This window comes from Lynx canadensis, chromosome C2, assembly GCF_007474595.2.
Source record: "Lynx canadensis isolate LIC74 chromosome C2, mLynCan4.pri.v2, whole genome shotgun sequence".
Classification (NCBI taxonomy): Eukaryota; Metazoa; Chordata; class Mammalia; order Carnivora; family Felidae; genus Lynx; species Lynx canadensis.
The window spans coordinates 61,902,805-61,924,355 of NC_044311.2; the positions used below are offsets into that span (position 1 = coordinate 61,902,805).

General features: G+C 35.1%; 1 pseudogene; it reads left to right on the top strand.

Annotated features, from left to right (window-relative positions):
* Nucleotides 1-21,551, top strand: part of LOC115522848 — a 161,525-nt pseudogene that overhangs the window by 106,812 nt on the left and 33,162 nt on the right.

A 21,551-nucleotide genomic window follows, 5' to 3' on the forward strand; every position in this document is an offset into this window, starting at 1 on the left:
AAATTAATCATAATATCCCCTTATTAATTTGTGTCAAAGCTATATTCTTGCTCAGTTTAACTAGAGGTTAATTTTATTGACCTTTTAAAAACCAACTTTTCATTTTATAGATTGTCTCTATTGTTTATTGTTTATTTCACTGATTTCAGTCTATTACTTTTTCCTCTACTTCAGGTCAACTTGCTCTTCTTTTTTTAAGTTTCTTATTTATTTAGTTATTTTTTTTATTTTATTCAAATCCATGTTAGTTAACATATAGTGTAATAATGGTTTCAGGAGTAGAATTTAGTGATTCATCACTTACATATAATACCCAGTGCTCATCCCAACAAGCGCCCTCCTTAATGCCCATCACCCATTTAGTCCATCCCTCTACCCACTTTCCCTCCAGCAACCCTCAGTTTGTTCTCTGTATTTAAGAATCTCTTATGGTTTTCCTCCCTCTCTGTTTTTATCTTATTTTTCCTTCCCTTCCCCTATGTTCATATGTTTTGTTTCTTAAATTCCACATATGACTAAAATCATATGACATTTATCTTTCTCTGACTGATTTATTTCACTTAGCATAATACATTCTAGTTCCATCCACATCATTGCAGGTGGCAAGATTTCATTCTTTTTGATCACAGAATAGTATTCCATTGTGTGTGTGTGTGTGTGTGTGTGTGTGTGTGTGTGTGTGTGTAAACACACACACCCCACATCTTTTTTATCCATTCATCAGTTGATGGACATTTGGCCTCTTTCCATAATTTGGCTATTGTTGTTCGCACTGCTATAAACATTGGGGTGCATGTGCCCCTTCAAATCAACATTTTTGTATCTTTTGGATAAATGCCTAGTAGTACAATTGCTGGGTCATAAGTAGCTATATTTTTAATTTTTTGAGGAACCTCCATACTGTTTTTCAGATTGGATGCACCAGTTTGCATTCCCACCAGCAGTGCAAGAGGGTTCCCCTTTCTCTGCATCCTCACCAACATCTGTTTTTTCCTGAATTGTTAATATAAGTCATTCTGATGGTATCTCATTTCAGTTTTGATTTGTATTTCCCTGATGATCAGTGATGTGGGGCATCTTTTCATGTGTCTGTTAGCCATCTGGATGTCTTCTTTGTAAAAGTATCTGTTCATGTTTTTTGCCCATTTCTTCACTGGAGTATTTGTTTTTTGGGTGTTGAGTTTAAGTTCCTTGCAGATGTTGAAAACTAACCCTTTATCTAATATGTCATTTGCAAATATTTTCTCCCATTCCTTGGTTGCCTTTTAGTTTTGTTCATTGTTTCCTTCACTGTGCAGAAGATTTTTATATTGATGAGGTCCCAATAGTTCATTTTTGCTTTTGTTTTCCTTGCCTCCAGAGACATGTTTAGTAAGAAATTGCTGTGGCCAAGGTCAAAGTGGTTGTTACCTGTTTTCTCCTCTAGGATTTTGATGGTTTCCTGTCTTACACTGAGGTCTTTCATCCATTTTGAGTTTATTTTTGTGTATGTCAGAAGAAAGTGGTCCAGGTTCATTCTTCTGCATGTCACCTGTCCAGTTTTCCCAGTGCCTTTTGCTGAAGATACTGTCCTTTTTCCATTGGATATTCTTTCCTGCTTTGTCAAAGACTAGTTGGCCATACATTTGTGGGTCCATTTCTGACTTTTCTATTGTGTTCCATTAAACTTTAGACCTACCTTTTTTGTCATATAAGTACTTAAAGTTATACTTTTTATAAGCACTGCTTTGTTTCCCCCTACACATATTAATGTTTACATTCATTTAAAAATATTTTCTAATTCCTTTGACTCAAGGATAATAGAATTGCGTTGTTAAATTTCTAAATGAGTAAATTCCAGGTGTCCTTTTGTATTCTAAATTAATTTCATTTTGATTAGAAAATATATTCTGTATATCTGCAATCATTTTACATTTACCAAGCCTTGGTTTGGGCTCAGAATATTTTGTCTTGTTAAATGTTCTATGTACACTTGAAAAAATGTATATTCTTCAATTATTGACTGAAGTTGTTAGAAATGTCATTTTAAATTATTTGATAGTTGTTAAGCCTTGTCTCTAGTCACCTATTACTATTCTGTCACCTATCTTATCAATTATTGGTAGAGGAGTATTGAAATCTCCAACTATATGTATTGGTGTGTCTATTTCTCCTTTCAGTTATATCGATTTATGCTTCATGTATTTTGAAGCTTTGTTATTAGGTGCATACACAGTTAAAATGGCTTTGTGTTTTCTTGAAAAATTTATCACCTTATTATTGTATTTTATTATAGTAATTGATCACCTTATTATACTAGTCTACTTTGTCTGAAATCTACTTTGTGTAAAATTAATATAGCCATTCAAAGGTTTTTGGTTAGTGCTATCCTAGTATGTATTTTTATTCTTTTAAAAAACATATATCTTGTTCTTTGTAGTTAAAGTATGTTTATTGTAGATAGCACATATTTGTGTCTTGCTTTTTTCCAAGTCTGAAAATTCTTATCTTTTAATATGAATATTTAGAGAATTTATATTTAATGTAATTTGCCATATGGTTTTTAATCTATGAGAATGCTGTTTTCTGTTCATGTCATTTATTCTTTATTCCCTTTTCCTCTTTTCAGACTTCTCCTTGGTTAATTAAGAATTTTTATATTTCATTTTGTCTCTGAAATTGCTTTACTAGTTATACTTCCTTAAAAATAATTGTTATTCCAGGATTTACAATATTTATTATTATTTTATCACAGTCTACTTTCAAAAATTATTTACTGCTTGATGTATAATGTTAGGCCCTTACAGCAATATACTTGTATTTCATTTTGTTCTATTGCTTTGTACAATTGTCACATGTAAAAAAATACCAAATGCATTTCTATTGTGTTTATTTTAACCTATATGGATATATTTTAGATATTTTTTAAATGGCAGGAACTATATTTTTATCACATATGTACAATGACTTGCAGTCTATTCCGTTGTGTAGGTTCACATTTTCATTCACTGTCATTTACCTGATACCTGAATGACTTCCCTTACCATTTCTTGTAGGTTAGATCTGTAGTGATGAATACTTTCAGCTTACTTTTTTTTTAATGTCTTTATGTCTTCTCCATTTATGTCATATCCATTTCAGGTATGTGCTTCTATTTTTTTTTTTTGGTTTGTTTTTATTTTCCCTCAGTATTTTTAAAATGTTTCCTTGTCTTCTGTCTTGCATGGTTTTTAACAAGATATATACAGTTTTTTTTTCATATTTTCTTTTATATGTAATATACTTTTCTTTGTCCTTTGGATTCTGTTAAGATTTTATTTTTATCATTGATTTTCATCATTTTTATCATGATATGTTATGGTCCAGTTTTCTTTGTGTTTATCCTGCTTAGGTTCATTAAGTCTTCTGGATATGTGGGTCCAGTTTACATCAAATTTTGAAAATGTTTGGTCACTACTTTTTTCAGTTTTGTTCTTTTTTCTATTCATTCTTTTCTTCTGAGATTTCAGTTATATTGTATTTTCTTTTCAATATTTTCCCTTTGGTTACTGAAACTGTTCACTTTGTTAATATTGCTTTGCTTTCTTTCATTAAATTGTGTGTGTGTGTGCGTGTGTGTGTGTGTGTGTGTGTGTGACCTAGCCTCTCCTCACAATTGCCCTGTTCCATGCCTTGGGCAACTAGGCCCTCCAGGCCTTTGGAGTGCAGCCCATTCCAAAATCACCTGCATACCCTCCAGAGTGGAGAGAGTCCACATCCAAAAATCACTTTAACGTGGCAGCTTTAAACTGGTGACTATCAATCCCCATTTAGATTTGCTGCCTGATGGGGTCCAGGGCTTCTCCAACAATCAAGGCTCCCAGATGTCTCTCTTTCTCTCTTTTTTCCCCTAAATAATGTTTATTAAATGAAAGTTGAATGAATAAAGTCAGTTCTGTATTTTTTTTAATAAGAGGTTACTTACATTGCAGTTCAACAAACATTCATTTACTTAATAGATTTTTTTTGTTGGTTTTGTTTTTGTTTTGTTTTTTTACCTTTTGGTCCTTTTTTTCTTTTTAGATAATTTTGGATTCACATGCAATTTTAAAAATAACATAGAGGGGCGCCTGGGTGGCGCAGTCGGTTAAGCGTCCGACTTCAGCCAGGTCACGATCTCGCGGCCCGGGAGTTCGAGCCCCGCATCGGGCTCTGGGCTGATGGCTCAGAGCCTGGAGCCTGCTTCCAATTCTGTGTCTCCCTCTCTCTCTGCCCCTCCCCCGTTCATGCTCTGTCTCTCTCTGTCCCAAAAATAAAAAAAAATAAAAAAAATAAAAAAATAACATAGAAAGATCACATGTATCTGTACCTAGTTTCCCATAATGGCAACATCTTGGAAAATTATAGTACAATATCACAACCAGAATATTGGTATTGATGGAGTCAAGATATAGAACATTTTCATTGCCACAAGGATCCCTAATGTTCCCTATTAATAACCACACTTTCCTTCCATGCCTACCCCCTCCTTAACCCCGGGCAACACTAATATGTTCTCCATTTCTATCATTTTGTCATTTCAAGAATGTTACATAAGAAATCAAAGAGTATACTCTCTGCCCCTCCCCCATTCATGCTCTGTCTCTCTCTGTCCCAAAAATAAATAAACGTTGAAAAAAAAAATTAAAAAAAAAAAAAAAAAAAGAAATCAAAGAGTATATATACCCTTATGGATGGGCTTTCTTCACTCAATATCATTCTCCAGAGATTCACCCAAGTTCTTGCATGTAGCAGTAGTTCATACTGTTCCATGATATGGATATACCAGTTTATTTAAACATTTCCATCTGAATTGATTCCAGTTTTTAGAGCTTATTAATTAAGGTGCTATTTTCTAAAAGTTTTTTAAAGATAGTTTTATGTTTTACATTTAAGTCTGTGATCAAGTTTTAGTTAATTTTTGCATAAGATATGAGATTTATGTCAAGATCCATTTGATTGCCTATCACTTATTGAAAGGCTATCCTTATACACTGAATTGCTTTTTCGTCTCAAAAATCAGGTGGGCATATTTCTATGGGTCTGTTTCTGGGTTCTTCATTTTTTTCCCACTGATTTATACATGTATCTTTCAACTAGTACCAAATAACCTCAATTATTCTTTTTATAATGTTTATTTATTTATTTTGAGAGAGAGAGAGATAGAGAGAGCAAGGGAGGAGCAGTTGGAGAGGAAGAGAGAATCCCAAGCAGGCTCTAGGCTGTCAGCGTGGAGCCTGAAATGGGACTTGATCCCACAAACTATGAGATCATGACCTGAGCTGAAATCATGAGTTAGATGCTCAACAAAATGAGGCACCCTGGTGTCCCAGGAATTTTCTTCTTTATTTTTTAAATCTGGAGAATTACATCAATTGATTTTTTTGTGTAATGTTGAGTCAGCCTTGAATGCTGCAATAAACCCTACTTGGTCATGTAACATAATTGTTTTATTTACATTGCTGGATTCGATTTGCTATTATTTTGCAAAGGATTTTTGCATATTTATTGCTAAGTGATATTAGTCTATAGTATTCTTTTTCTTTCTGTTTTTTGTTCTGTACTGTTTTACCTGGCTTTGGTATCAGGATAATATCATCGTCATAAAATACATTTGAAAGTATCCCTTTTTCTATTTTCTGGAAGAAATTATAGAATCAGTGTTAATTCTTCCTTAAATATTTGGTAGAATTATTCAGTGAAACCATCTGAGCATAGAGATTTCTCTTTGCAGAGAGGTTAAATTATGTATATTTTTTCTTAGTTATAGGGCTATACACGTTTTCTATTTCATATGAATGGCTTCTGGTTGTTTGTATTTCTTTTGAGAAAGAAATTTGGGCAACTGGATGGCTCAGTCAGTTAAGTGACCGACTCTTGATTTCTGCTCAGGTCATGATCTTGTGGTTTCTGAGGTCGAGCCCCACATGAGGCTCTGCACTGACAGAGTGGAGCCTGCTTGAGATTCTCTCCCTTATCTCTCTCTGTCCCTCCCACACATGCAAACATGCTTTCTCTCTCTCTCTCTCAAAATAAATAAACAAACATTTAAAAAACTAAAAAAAAAAAAAAAGAAAAGAAATTAGCCCATTTTGTCTAAGGTACCAAATTTATGTTATGCAGAGCTGTTTGCAGTTGTTCCTTACTATATTTTGGATATCATCAGGATGTATAGTAACATCCTGTTTCATTTCTGATATTGGTAATCTTGTCTTTTCTCTTATTTGTCAGTCTTTTGTTGTCAACTTTATTGATCTATGCTAAGAATCAGTTCTTTAGTTCAATAATATTTTCTTTGTTTTCTGTTTTCAATTTCATTGTTTTCTGCTGTTATCCTTATTATTTTCCTCATTCTACCTAATTTGGGTTTATTTTGCTCTTCTTATTCTAAATTCTTGGTGTGGGAGCTTAGACTATCTTTTAGATGATCTTAGATTATCTTTTATCTTTTCTAATATATTTTGTGCCAAAAATCTGTCTCTGAGCACTGTTTATCTGTGTCCCCAAATTTTGGATGTTGGATTTTTATTTTTATTCAGTTTAATTCTTTTTATTTTTTCCTTGGTACTTTCTCTTTGACCCATAAATTACATAGAGAAGTGTCTTGTTTAGTTTCCATGGGTTTAGAGATTTTCCTATAATCTCTGCTATTGATTTGTCAGTTGACTTCTTTGTGGCCAGAGAACATGTTTGATTTCAATTCTTTGAAATTTTTGAGGTTTGTTTTATAGCCCAAGATGTAATACATGTTGGCCTATGTTTTTTGGGCACTTGATGAGAATGTGTATTCTGATGTTGAGTGGAGCGTTATATTAAGTGTCAACTAGATATTCTGGGTTGATGGTGTTGTTGAGTTCTTCTATGTCTTTGATGGCTTTCTGTCTAGTTGTTTTGTTATTTGTTGGTGAAAGAGTGATGACATCTCCAACTGTAACTGTGAATTTGTCTATTCTCCTTCATTTCTTTTTTTAATTTAATTTTTTATTTTTTAAAATTTACATCCAAATTAGTTAGCATATAGTGCAACAGTGATTTCAGGAGTAGATTCCTTAGTGCCCCTTACCCACTTAGGGCCTAGCCCCTGCCACAACCCCTCCAGTAACCCTCAGTTTGTTCTCCATATTTATGAGTCTCTTCTGTTTTGTCCCCCTCCCTGTTTTTATATTCTTTTTGCTTCCCTTCCCTTATGTTCATCTGTTTTGTCTCTTAAAATCCTCATTATATATATACACACACACACACACCACATCTTCTTTATCCATTCATCCATCGATGGACATTTCGGTTCTTTCCATACTTTGGATATTGTTGATAGTGTTGCTATAAACATGGGGGTGCATGTGTCCCTTCGAAACAGCACACGTGTATCCCATGGATAAATACCTAGTAGTGCAATTGCTGGGTCATAGGGTAGTTCTGTTTTTAGTTTTTTGAAGAGCCTCCATACTGTTTTCCAGAGTGGCTGCACCAGCTTGGATTCCCAACAACAATGCAAAAGAGATCCTCTTTCTCCCCATCCTCACCAACATCTGTTGTTGCCTGAGTTGTTCATGTTAGCCATTCTGACAAGTGTAAAGTGGTATCTCATTGTGGTTTTGATTTGTATTTCCCTGATGATGAGTGATGTTGAGCATTTTTTCATGTGTCGGTTGGCCATCTGGATGTCTTCTTTGGAGAAGTGTCTATTCATGTCTTTTGCCCATTTCTTCACTGGATTATTTGTTTTTTGGGTGTTGAGTTTGGTAAGTTCTTTGTAGATTTTGGATACTAACCCTTTTATCTGATACGTCATTTGCAAATATCTTTTCTAAGTCTGTCGGTTGCCTTTTAGTTTTGCTGATTGTTTCCTTCACTCTGCAGAGGCTTTTTGTTTTGATGAGGTCCCAGTAGCTCGTTTGTGCTTTTGTTTCTCTTGCCTCTGGAGACGTGTTGAGTAAGAAGTTGCTGCGGGCAAGATCAAAGAGGTTTTTGTCTACTTTCTTCTCGAGGATTTTAATGGCTTCCTGTCTTACATTGAGTTCTTTCATCCATTTTGAGTTTATTTTTGTGTATGGTGTAAGAAAGTGGTCCAGGTTCATTCTTCTGCATGTCACTGTCCAGTTTTCCCAGCACCACTTGCTAAAGAGACTGTCTTTATTCCATTGGATATTCTTTCCTACTTTGTCAAAGATTAGTTGGCCATACGTTTGTGGGTCCATTTCTGGGTTCTCTGTTCTGTTCCATTGATCTGAGTGTCTGTTCTTGTGCCAGTACCATACTGTCTTGATGATTACCGCTTTGTAGTATAGCTTGAAGTCTGGGATTGTGATACCTCCTACTTTGGTTTTCTTTTTCAAGACCACTTTGGCTATCTGGGGTCTTTTCTGGTTCCATACAAATTTTAGGATTATTTGTTCTAGCTCTGTGAAGAATGCTGGTGTTACTTTGATAGGGATTGCATTGAATATGTAAATTGCTTTGGATAGTATCGACATTTTAACAATATTTGTTCTTCCTATCCAGGAGCATGGAATCTTTTTCCATTGTTTTGCATCTTCTTCAATTTCTTTCATAAGCTTTCTATTGTTTTCAGTGTATAGATTTTTCTCCTCTTTGGTTAGATTTATTCCTAGGTATTTTATGGTTTTTTGTGCAACTGTAAATGGGATCAATTCCTTGATTTCTCTTTCTGTCACTTCATTGTTGGTGTATAGGAATGCAACCGATTTCTGTGCATTGATTTTATATCCTGCAACTTTGCTGAATTAATGAATCAGTTCTAGCAGTTTTTGGTGGAATCTTTTGGGTTTTCCATATAGAGTATCATGTCATCTGGGAAGAGTAAAAGTTTGACCTCCTGGCCGATTTGGATGCCTTTTATTTCTTTGTGTTGTCTGATTGCAGGGGCTAAGGCTTCCAATACTATGTTGAATAACAGTGGTGAGAGTGGACATCCCTGTCTTGTTCCTGACCTTAGGGGGAAAGCTGTCAATTTTTCCCCATTGAGGATGATATTAGCGTTGGGTCATTCATATATGGCTTTTATGATCTCGAGGTATGCTCCTTCTATCCCTACTTTCTTGAAGGTTTTTATCAAGAAAGGATGCTGTATTTTGCCAAATGCTTTCTCTGCATCTATTGAGAGGATCATATGGTTCTTGTCCTTTCTTTTATTGATGTGATGAATCATGTTAATTGTTTTGCAGATATTGAACCAGCCCTGCATCCCAGGTATAAGTCCTGCTTGGTCGTGGTGAATAATTTTTTTTTAATGTATTGTTGGATCCAGTTGGTTAATATCTTGTTGAGGACTTTTGCATCCATGTTCATCAGGGGAATTGGTCTATAGTTCTCCATTTTAGTGTGGTCTCTGGTTTTGGAATCAAGGTAATTCTGGCTTCATAGAAAGAGTTTGGAAGTTTTCCCTCCATTTCTATTTTTTGGAACAGTTTCAAGAAAATAAATGTTAACTCTTCCTTAAATGTTTGGTAGAATTCCCCTGGAAAGCCATCTGGCCCAGGACTCTTGTTTTTTGGCAGATTTTTGATTACTAATTTGATTTCCTTACTGGTTATAGGTCTGTTCAAATTTTCTATTTCTTCCTGTTTCAGTTTTGGTAGTGTATATGTTTCTAGAAATTTGTCCATTTCTTCCAGATTACCCATCTTATTGGCATGTAATTACTCACAATATTCTCTTATTATTGTTTTTATTTCTATTGTGTTGGTTGTGATCTCTCCTCTTTCATTCTTGATTTCATTTATTTGGGTCCTTTCCTTTTTCTTTTTGATCAAACTGCCTAGTGGTTTATCAATTTTGTTAATTCTTTCAAAGAACCAGCTTCTGGTTTCATTGATCTGTACTACTGGTTTTTTTTTTTTTATTTTGTTTTTTTGTTTTTTTGTTTTTTTTTTTGGTTTTGATAGCATTAATTTCTGCTCTAATCTTTATTATTTCCTGTCTTCTGCTGGTTTGGGGTTTTATTTACTGTTCTTTTCCCAGCTCCTTAGGGTGTAAGTTTAGGTTGGGTATCTGAGATCTTTCTTCTTTCTTTAGGAAGACATGTTTAACTAACATTCTTTAGTAGGATGTTCTTCAGTCTCCAAGTATTTGTTACCTTTCCATTTTTTTCTTGTGGTTGATTTCGAGTTTCATAGCGTTGTAGTCTGAAAATATGCATGGTATGATCTTGATCTTTTTGTACTTACTTAGGGCTGATTTGTGTCCCAGTATGTGGTCTATTCTGGAGAACGTTCCATGTGCACTGGAGAAGAATGTATATTCTGCTGCTTTTGGATGAAATGTTCTGAATATATCTGTTAAGTCATTCTGGTCTAGTGTGCCATTCAAAGCCATTGTTTCCTTGTTGGTTTTTTGATAAGATGATCTGCCCATTGCTATGAGTTGGGTGTTGAAGTCTCCTACTATCATGGTATTACTATCGATAACTTTCTTTATGTTTGTGATTAATTGATTTATATATCTGGGTGCTTTACATGTGGCGCATAAATGTTTACAAATGTTAGGTCTTCTTGGTGGATAGACCCCTTGACTATGATATAATGCCTTTCTGCATCTCTTGATACACTCTTTATTTTAAAGTCTAGATCGTCTGATATAAGTATGGCTACTCCAGCTTTCTTTTGTTGACCATTAGCATGATAGACGGTTCTCCATCCCCTTATTTTCAATCTGAAGGTGTCTTTGGGTCTAAAGTGGGTCTCTTGTAAACAGCATATAGATGTATCTTGTTTTCTTATCCATTCTATTACCCTATGTCTTTTGATTGGAGTAGTGGACTCCAATGGACTCCCTTGAGTCCATTGACGTTTAGAGTGAGTACTGAAAGATATGAATTTATTGCCAGTATGATGCTTGTAGAGTTGCTATGTGAGCACACATAACATTTCTACCCCTATTTTTCTCTCTTCCTCTTCTGGGACCCCTATAATTATGATGTTGTTCCTTTTTAATGAGTCACTGATTTCTCTAATTCTTAAATCGTGCTCTTTTGCCTTAGTCTCTCTCTTTTTTTCTGCTTCATTATTCTCTATAAGTTTGTCCTCTAAATCGCTGATTCTCTGTTGTGCCTCATCCATCCTTGCTGCTGCTGCATCCATCCGTGATTGCAGCTCAGTTATAGCATTTTTAATTTCTTTCTGGCTATTTTTTACTTCTTTTATCTCTGCAGAAAAGGATTCTAATCTACTTTCGATTCCAGCTAGTATTCTTATTATCATGATTCTAAATTCTGCTTCAGACATCTTGCTTGTATCTGTGTTGGTTAAATCCCTGGCTGTTGTTTCTTTGTGCTCTTTCTTTTGGGGTGAATTCCTTCATTTTGTCATTTTGAAGGGAGTAAAGGAATTAATGAGTAGAAAAATTGAAATTAAAAAAAATTAAAATTAAAAATTAAACACACACACACAAATCAAATAGATGATGCTAGATCCTAGGTGTGTTTTGGTCCGGGTGTTGAAAGTGGTTTGACAGATTAGAGAAAAAAAAGGGGGGAGGGAGAAAAAAAGGAAATCATTTGAGAATTTGAAAAAATGAATACACTGAAGTAGATTAAATTGAGATGATGGGGGTAAAATAGAATTTGAAAAAATATAGAAAAAAGTAAAGAGTATAGTAGGAAAAAATTAAAGAAAAGTATTTGTAATAAAAATTAAAAATAAATATGAATTTTTCTCTTTTTCTGTATTTAAGAAAAAAGAAAAGGAATGAAAAAGAGAAAAAAGATAAAAAGAGAAAGAAAAAAAGGAAATTGTTTGAAAACTTGAAAAAGTGACTACACTGTAGTAGACTAAAGTAATAATGATGGAAGTAAAATATAATTTGAAAAAATTTACATAAAAGCAAAAAATATAGTAAAAAAATTAAATAAAAATATTTTACTAGAAACTGAAAGTAAAAATGAAGTTTTTCTCTTTCTGCATTCAAGAAAAAGAAAATAAATGAAAGAGAAAAAAGACAAACAAAGGAAAAAAAGGAAATTGTTTGAAAACTTGAAAAGGTGAATACACTGAAGTAGACTAAAATAAAATGATGGAAGTAAATAGAATTTGAAAAAATTTACACAAAAGTAAAAAGTATAGTAATAAAAACTAAAGAAAAATATTTTTAATAACAATTGAAAATAAAAATGAATTTTTTCTCTTTCTGTATTCAAGAAAAAGAAAAGAAGTGTAAAAGAGAAAAGGAAAAAAGAAAAAAAAAAGAAAATTGAATAGATGAACCTGCTAACAGATTGAAGTAGGACTGAAATTACTTCATTTTCCCCTAAATGTCAGTCTATGTAGCGCTTTATAGTCCATAAACTAAGCTGGCAGTGAGACTTGTGTTCTTGAAGACCGAAGTTGGCCCAGTTGGGTAGGGCTCAGTGTAACAGCTTTGCTGTCCACTAGATGGCGCTGCTAGCCTACTGGAGTGGATTGATATGACGCTCTTAGGTGCGTATGTGCATGCGCGGGAGTGATGAAAATGGCATCACCCAGCTACCCAGTCTGTAGTATCGGATCGCTGTTCTCCCGGATCAGCAATCGTGCACCTGTCCTCTGTCTTCAGCTTTCATCCACTCCCTGCATTTTTCACTGTCCGTGACCAAGCCCCAGGCAGTACCTCTCGCCTGAGTTTTGTCTCAGGTGCAACTGTTTTCCATGGCCCCTTACTTCTGAAGGACTGCGGCTTTGACTCGTTCCGCCCCTCTGTGTGAGGGTCTCACTGAGCAATGGCCGAATGTCAGCTGCACTTAGGAATGCTTGCTGGACCCTGCTGCTGCCGGTGCCCTGAGACTGTGGCCAGGTGCCAGCCCGCCCCAGAAAAAGGTCGCGAGATAGTGTAGCAGCAGCATTTGAGGGATAATGGAAAATCACAACACACATCTGGCACCAGCCTTCACCCTTAACGACCTTATTCTAGCACCAGCGAATGTGGCCATTTATTGGGGTCTGCTGGGACCCAGGGGGCTTCAACAGTCTCTACCAAATGTCCTTCCAGCAGTGGAACCACTTTTCCCCGTGTGGCCCGAGAACCTCCCGGACCCCACTCTGTTCCTGGGGATTCGCCCTTCCCGCCAGAGCACCGCCAGGTACCGAGCTGCGGAGTTGCAGCCTCTGTGCTCCCCTTGTTTACAGTCTTAATGGAATTTAAACCCTCTCCTTTCTCCTTTCTCCCTTTTTAGTCTAGTCCCTGCAGCTGTTTCCAATTTTCCACTTTCTCTCCAGCTGCTTTTGGGGAAGGGTGCTTTTCCCGTATTCTCCCCGCTTCCCCAGTCTCCATCCTCTCTCCACCCGCAAAAGCGGTTCCCTGCCCTCCACGGCTTCTCGCTCCCCAAATTCACCTCTCCAGGCCATGTACCTGCTGAATTCTGTAGTTCAGGTTGTACAGATTGTTGTGTTTTTCCTCCAATCAGTTTTCTAGGTGTGTAGGATGGTTTAGTGTTGGTCTGGCTATATTTCATGGACTCAAGACACACAAAACATTTCCATGCTCTTCTGCCATCTTGGCTCCTCCCCTATTTCTCCTTCATTTCTATCACATATTTTGCAATTCAGTGTTTTGGTGTGTATACATTTAGTATTATGTCTTATTGGTGGATTGACCATTTTATTATTCTTTATTATTTCATAATGTCTCTGATTTGGGAAATTTTCTTTGAACGAGATAGACTTTATCTGACAATATGGCCACTTCTACTGTCCTGTAATCAGTTTTTGCATGATATATATTTTCCCCATTCTTTTACTTTTGAAAAAAAAATTTTTTTAATGTTTTTTATTTATTTTTGAGACAGAGAGAGACAGAGCATGAACGGGGGAGGGGCAGAGAGAGAGGGAGACACAGAATCGGAAGCAGGCTCCAGGCTCTGAGCCATCAGCCCAGAGCCCGACGAACTCACGGACTGCGAGATCGTGACCTGAGCCGAAGTCGGACGCTTAACCGACTGAGCCACCCAGGCGCCCCGGCCATTCTTTTACTTTTGATCTGCCTATATGTTTATATTTGAAGTGAGTTTCATGTAAGAGTATATAGTTGGGTGATATTTTTTAATCCACTCTTCAAATCTGAGCCTTTTAATTGGTATACTAAGCCATTTACACTAACGTAGTTATTGATATGTTACACCTTGTCTACCATTTCTTTTTTCTCTTTATTGTTTTTGGTTTTTATTTTTGCTGTATCTTTTTTTCCTGTCCTACTGTGGTTACTTTAACAATTTTTAGATTTCTGTTTTGTTTTATTTATAGCAGTTTTGACTGTATCTCTTTATATAGCTCTTTATTGATTACTCATTCCTCCCTGTATTATTTTCTGTATAACTAAATTACCTACCAGTCATATACTTTTACCAATTTAAGTGAGGTGTAGAACACTTAACTTCCTTTCTGTTTAATTTTCTCCACTTATATATAATTGTTTAAAATTTTTTTTCTATGTTCATTTAGAACCATATCATATAATATAATTTTTGCTTTAGCCATTATGATTCAGAAGTCTCAGGAGGGGAAGGAAAGTTTATTGGATATTTTTTCCTTATTTTGCTCTTTCTTCCTGATGTTTTATAATTGTTTTTTCTTAATCATTTCCTTTCTATGTAGAAAACTTCCTTTATATATTGTCTTAGAGTTAATAAATTCCCTTAGTTTTCCCTTATCCAAGGATGTCTTAGTTTCCCCTCCATTTCTGAAGAGCAGTTTTGCTGCATAGAAGATTCTGAATTGTTTTCTTTTAGTGGTTGAAAAATGTCACTTTCTCCAAGGCTCTATGATTTCTGCTGAAAAATCTATTATTTCCCTTTTTGTTTTTTTTACAGATGAAGTCTGTCATTGCTTTAAAGATTTTTCTTTTGTCTTTACTTTTCAGAAGTTTGACTATGATGTGTCTTGGTATGTATTTCATTGGGTTTAATTTGCTTGGGCTTTATTCAACTTCTTGGATCGATAGATTTACGTCTTTTGCCAAATTTGGGAAATTTTCAGCTTTATTTCTTTGAACACATTTTCAGCCCCACCCTATTTCTTCTATCTCCTAAGATATTGATGTTTATACAATGTTATATCTTTGTTATATTTCCATGGTTCTCTAAAGTTCCATTCTTTTCTCTCTTTTTTTAATTTTGTTTTGTTTTGTTTCCATTCTTTTATCTCTGTTGTTCATTTGGGTAATTTCTATTGTTCTATCTTCCAATTCACTGATTCTTTCCTCTGTCCTCTCCATCCTACCTTTTTGCCAATGCATTGAGATTTTTGGTTGTTGTGTTCTTCAGTTCTCAAATTTTCATTTTCATTTGTTTCAAGAATATTTGTAATTGCTTATTAAAGCAATTTTATGATGGCTGGTTTAAAATCTTTGTTATATAATATTAAGATCTCCAAAATCTTGGTGTTGGCATTTATTGGTTCACTTTTTCAATCTTGATATCTTCCTAGTTCTTGGCATAATGAGGAATTTTCTACTGAAAACTGGACATTTTGCATATTATGTTATTAGACTCTGGATCTTATGTACCCCTTATATTTTAAATGGTTTCCTTTGACACTACTCTGGAAGGGGGAAATAGAGTGGGGAGAGTACCACTTTTTACTACTCAGCGGGAGTAGAAGTCCAAGTTTACCATCACCTGGCTTTTAATTCTCATAAAAAATGTATGCCTCATTACTTCTTCACTGGATGGGAATGCTAACTTTCTTTCAGTACCACTTGGGTAGGAGGTATAGGTGTATCTTTTTACTGTCCCCAAATAGCTTTACATCCTTTACATCCTGTTGAGGGGAAAGTGTAGGCTTTGGTGTTTTAGGTGGAGGTTGGGTCACATTTTTTTTTCTATGGTGTCTGGCTATAGCAAGGCAGTCATTTTCTGAAAGTTTTCTCTCTTATTAGGCTGTCTATTTCGGATCGTTTGACTAGAGAAGCTCCTTTTAAAATGTGATATTGTCTGCTTAATATTGCTTTGCTAGTTACCAGACTTTGTGTATTTAAATTGCTTAGTCTTTTTTGTTCTCTCTGTTCTTCATTTTGGATAATTTATACTGCTAAGTTTTTAGTTCAATAATTTTCTAATTATGTAATGTGCTGATAATACCATTTAGTGAACTTTCCATTTCAAATCTCATCTTCCTCTGCTTTAAAAGTTCCCTTTAGTAGGTTTTTTTTTTATGTATCTTCTCTTTCTCTACTCATTAAATGCACATTTTTCGTTAAATCATTGGGCATATTAGGTTTATTTATAATTCTGTTTTAATGTACTTATCTGCTGATTTCATCATCTGTTATTTGTAAGTCTGTTTTTATTAAATGAATTTTCTCCTGGATATGGGTCACATTTGCTTACACTGTCACATGTTTGTTAACCTTTTATGGGATGCTGGACATTATTCATTTCATACTGTTGAAGGCTAGCTTTTGTTCTTTAAAAGTATTGTGTTTTTTTTCTGGGTGCCAAGCTAGGTTACTTGCAAATCAGTTTGATCCTATCAAGTGCTGTTTTTAAGCTTTGTTAAATTTAATCTAGAATTGACTTTACTATGGGGTTAGATTAGTCCTACTGCTGAGTCATGGCCCTTGTGAGATCTCTGTTGAAAGCTCCATGTGATCAACAGTATTTCCCCAGTCTGGCTGATAAGAACTAACTGATACTTGGCTCTCAGTGTGCTTTGGGAATTGTTTGACTTACAGCTTCCCTAATTCTTTGTTCTTTGCCTGGCCTCATGGAGATTTACCCTATGTATATATGGATTAATATTTAGTGAAAAATTCAAAAGGATACGTATATAGATTTCTGGAGGGTTCTTCCTCCCACTCTGTGCAGCACTGTCTTTCCCACCTCACCCTGCCCCTTCTAACATTCCACAAATTATAGTTTCCTTGATAATCATAAACTCTGATTTGTCTCCTTAATTTAGCAGGATCACTGAGCTCTCTTTTGGTTTCTCTTTCTTGTGCTGTAACCCAGAAATGGTCTCCAGCAAAACCCAAAGCAGTAATTTAGCTTCCTTTGTTTCTCTTCACTCAAGGTTTCCACTCCTGTGCTCTTTGAGGTCCAATATCTACAAACAGTTGTTTCATATATTTTACTCTGGTTTTCTAATTGTTTATGGTAAAAGTAAGGCCATTCATGGTTAGTCTTTCAGAATCACAAGCCAAGCTTGAACAGGTCCTATTTAAGTTCCACTATATAAAGAGTACTGCCCTTTATCTCTATACAAAAGAAGCATTAGGAACTTGACTGAAAATATAACTTGTGTCCCACATGCTACCCTTAAATATCCTTCTATGTTCTGCAGCTGAAAATAAAAGTTTTACCAAATGCTGCATTGTAGAAGTTTTATTTTACAGTTCTTTCATGCCTAATTCAAATGAGTTAAGTCCACAGTTAAAAACCAGTCCCCCAAACAAAAGGGACCTCTGACAGTAGTAGGGCTTCCTATAGGACTATATATAGCCACTTTCTGGGAGGGTAACCCCTTCTATTGAGACCTGGACATCAAGAAGGCGTTAGGGCAATAGATGATTAAAGTGAATCTAGAAAAGGTGTTCCCAGAGACAGTGGTCAATGAGAAGAACATATCAAACATAATTGCAATCTACTTCATAATTTTACATCTGGCAGAAATGACCCCTCACTTTCCCGAGTTCAGAGGAGACGTTACCTATCCCACTGTCTGAAGAGTTGGTAGCAGGGGATATAGATTAAGTAAATTAAGTTTCTGGCATAAACATAGCTGTGTAGGTCTCTTAACCTGTGACAAAAATACAGACACAGTAAAGAAAACAAAACCAAAAATTCCACCAAATTTTATTTTTTGTGAAATTCGGGAGCACACTGAGTTAGATATATAATAAGTAAAGAGATAGAATTAGTAATTTTGAAACTTCCCAAAAAGAAAACTCCGGTCCAGATGGGTTCAATGGTGAATTATACCAAATGCTTAAGAAGAATTAGTACAAATTTTTACAAATTATTTAAAAATATGAAAGAGAAGAGAACACTTCCAATTCATTCCATGAAGTCAGAATTACCCTCATAGCAATACCAGACAAGGATAACACTAGAAAGAAAACAACAAACAAATATATTTATGAATGTAGATATAAAATCCTAAACAAAATATTAGGAAACCAAATCCAACAACATTTAGAAGGGATTATACACTATGATCAAGTAAGATTTATCTCAGAAAAACAAGGTTGGTTCCACATCTCAAAATCAATTAATGCTATATACCATATAAATAGAATAAAATACAAAAACCACATTATCATCTCATCCCAATAGATTCAAGAAGAGAAATCAAAACAAAACAAAACACTTGACAAAATCCAGCATCCTTTCATGATAATTCAACAAACTTAAAACAGAAGAGAACTTTCTCAACCTGAGAAAGGGAACCTATGAAAAACCTACAGATAGCATTACACTTAATAGTGAATACTGAAACCTTCCCCCTAAGATCAGGAATAAGACAAGGATGTCTGTTCATGCCACTTCTATTCAACATTATACTGTAGGTTCTAACCAGAAAAATAAGGCAAGAGAAGAGGAAAAGCATCAAGATTGTAAAGGAGGAAATGGAATCTCTCCATTTGTAGATGACATGATTTGTGTATAGAAAACCCTAAGGAATTCACTTACAAAACCTAGTAGAGCTAATGAAGAAATTCAGCAAAGTTGAAGGATATAAAATGAACATGTAAAAGTCAATTGGTTTTCTATATACTAGCAATGAATAATCCAGAAGTGAAATTAAACAATTCTATTTGCAACAGCATCAAAAGGGGTAAAATATTTAAGAATAAATTTAACAAAAAAGTACAAAACTTATATATTAACAACTATAAAACATTTTGAAACAAATTAAATACCTAAAATAAATGGAAAGACATCTCATGTTCATGGATCAGATGCTGTAAAATTGTTGAAATGACAATACTCCCCCAAATTAGTCTACAATTTCAACTTAATTTCTCTATATCATAAAAGCAAAAAGTATAATACTATGTACTGTAACTGTGAAAGGTAAATATATATATATACATATATATATATATATATATATATATATGGCTGTGCGTATATGTATTACATTTTTGAAAACAAAGTCTGAAATGATTCACACAAAAAAAAAAAAAAAAAACCAAAAAACTAATGAAAGCATTTACGTGTGGTAGTGGTTGGGTTAAAACTAGGCCAATGTGGGGACAGAGTGGCTCTATATATTGTTTTGATTTATATACTCTGTGTATTATAGGGGAAAAAAGTATGAGGACAGGAGCAGAAATTCTGCAGTTCTACCCCAGCAGCTTGTCAAAATCAACAAATAAGCTCTATATTGAGGTACTCCTGATAGGATATATGACTTCACAATATTCCAGACTTCCAGAGAATTTGACTAAGACTGATTAAGACAGGAGCAAGCAAGGGTGAGAAGGAGGCCACATGACTTAATTACAGTGGGATCTGAACTATATTCCGTCTCACCCAGCTATGGGAGCTATGGCTAAGACTCTCCTCTGTTGCTTCAGCCTCCCTTCTTCTCACACCATGGTTGCTTATCCAAAGGCAAAGGTGACCCAGAGTAGATAAAAGATGATTCTAATGCCCAAAGGAGTAAAATGGTTGGGAGAGAAGGAGAAAATGAAAGAGTATATGGTAATGTTCATGCTGACTCTGTTGAACTTTTGGTACCAGAGGGCAGAAGGCATATTCTGGAAAGAGTGAAATTAAGGTAATTCTTCTCTGGCTCGAGTCCATATTTAAATCTGTTGAGATTTCAGAGTTCAGATCACAAAATGGGAAACTTTTTATGGGATTAGTTCTTTCTGGAAGTGGGAAGTCCAGAGTCCTTACCATCTTTAGATGAGAAACCCCATGGGCCCAGTTCCCTCTTTACCTCTCTCCACCTGTCCACCTTGTATATCTTTATGAAGTTAATGAATTATAAACTACCACTGCTCAATTGCTTTCAGAGATGGACCACTGCGCGGGTGGGAATGGATGTCCTCACATCTGTCAGATGAGAATGGTGTGGCCAGGTGTGTCTGTTTGCCCGGGGTACCAGCTGTCTGAAGACACAAGGTCCGTGGAGGTAGAAGGTTGAAGCTGATGGCTTAATTGTGTAATTGTTTGAAATCTTGTTGTAATTCAGTTTTGAATAGTCAGAACTGCTGGGAGAAAGGTGTTTTCATTTATGCTTTAAAAAGAACACCTATAATCACATTTGATCATTCTGAAAGGTATTTTTGTGAAATTATAACAACTCAGTGAAATTTTAGTTACAAAAGAAACGGTCTGGTGTAGTTTCAGAATTAATGCTTTTGTTTTCTGTTTCTCATTATGAAGTGAATTCCAGAATTAATATTCAAAACCTTTCATAACTACACAGGGTGCTTTTCATTACAGGCTACAGAAAGTGGGGGATAACCTTTGAAACACAAGTACGTGCAAATGAGTGTTCTCAGAAGTTAGAAATAATTAAAACCAAAAAGAAAGAAACTATAAATACAAGGTTACATATTTCTGTTTCCTAGAAATAGCAAAACAGACATGCTTCAATTCAAAGATGAAAGTGACAAATTATTCCATAACCAGAACTAATAAATGAAATCATTCCTGTGGGACAGTCTTTGTTTTAATAACTTCAGAGAAATCACAGAATCCTTCATTTTTATCATGACATTTTCATGAAATGAGAAACAGTTTATTTGGATTAATTATGAATATACCAAAATATTTCCTGACTTATGGGATGGATAAACACATTGAGAAACTGAAAAAGAATTAGGTCTAAAAGTTACTGCATAGTTATTTTTTTTCTTCTTTAAGCCAAAACTAAGATACAATTTTCTGTTGATGGTGCTAATATACTTTTCTGACAGAGACCATTTCTGCCTTGGTCTTCTGTTTACACAGCATTTACCTAACTTAGCACCCGGCACAGACTAGGACCTTATTAAATATTTGTGGAAAGTCGACAAATACATACGTGTATAGATATATACAGCTATCTATATGTATCTAGATACAATCTCTTTCAAAATTTTATTTTAGTGTCTGATTCATTATTCCCAGAAAGTCTATCCCCCAAATTACTGTCCACTTAGAATTTTACAAATATCTCAGAGGAATGAGTATCTCTCATGAATGCCCTTGCAGATGACACGCAGGACAGTACAAGAATAAGTACTCCTTGGGAAAATGATGTTGAGACCTATCGACTTGAAGGGAAAGAACAGGGACTATCTGGACCACAGAATGAAGTTACACTGAATGGAACAGGCTCTCAGTGTCAGGACAAGGAGGGAGCATCCTTGTTTAAATGGCACTGCCCTGTGGCAATCAGGTAGAGCATAGACCATGGATTGCTACACATGAAGGCCCCAAATCTGCCTGGTCCACATGTCCTGTCTACCTTAAATGAGGGAGATACCATTTTTGGTTAAGAATGTGATATGTATTCCTACAGGAAAATTAGGATGACTTCTCCCTATATTATTAGGGAACAGATAAGGTATAATTTTTAATTATTTCCTTTCCTCGTTCTCCCAATTAATAAATATTAGTAGATTCTGAT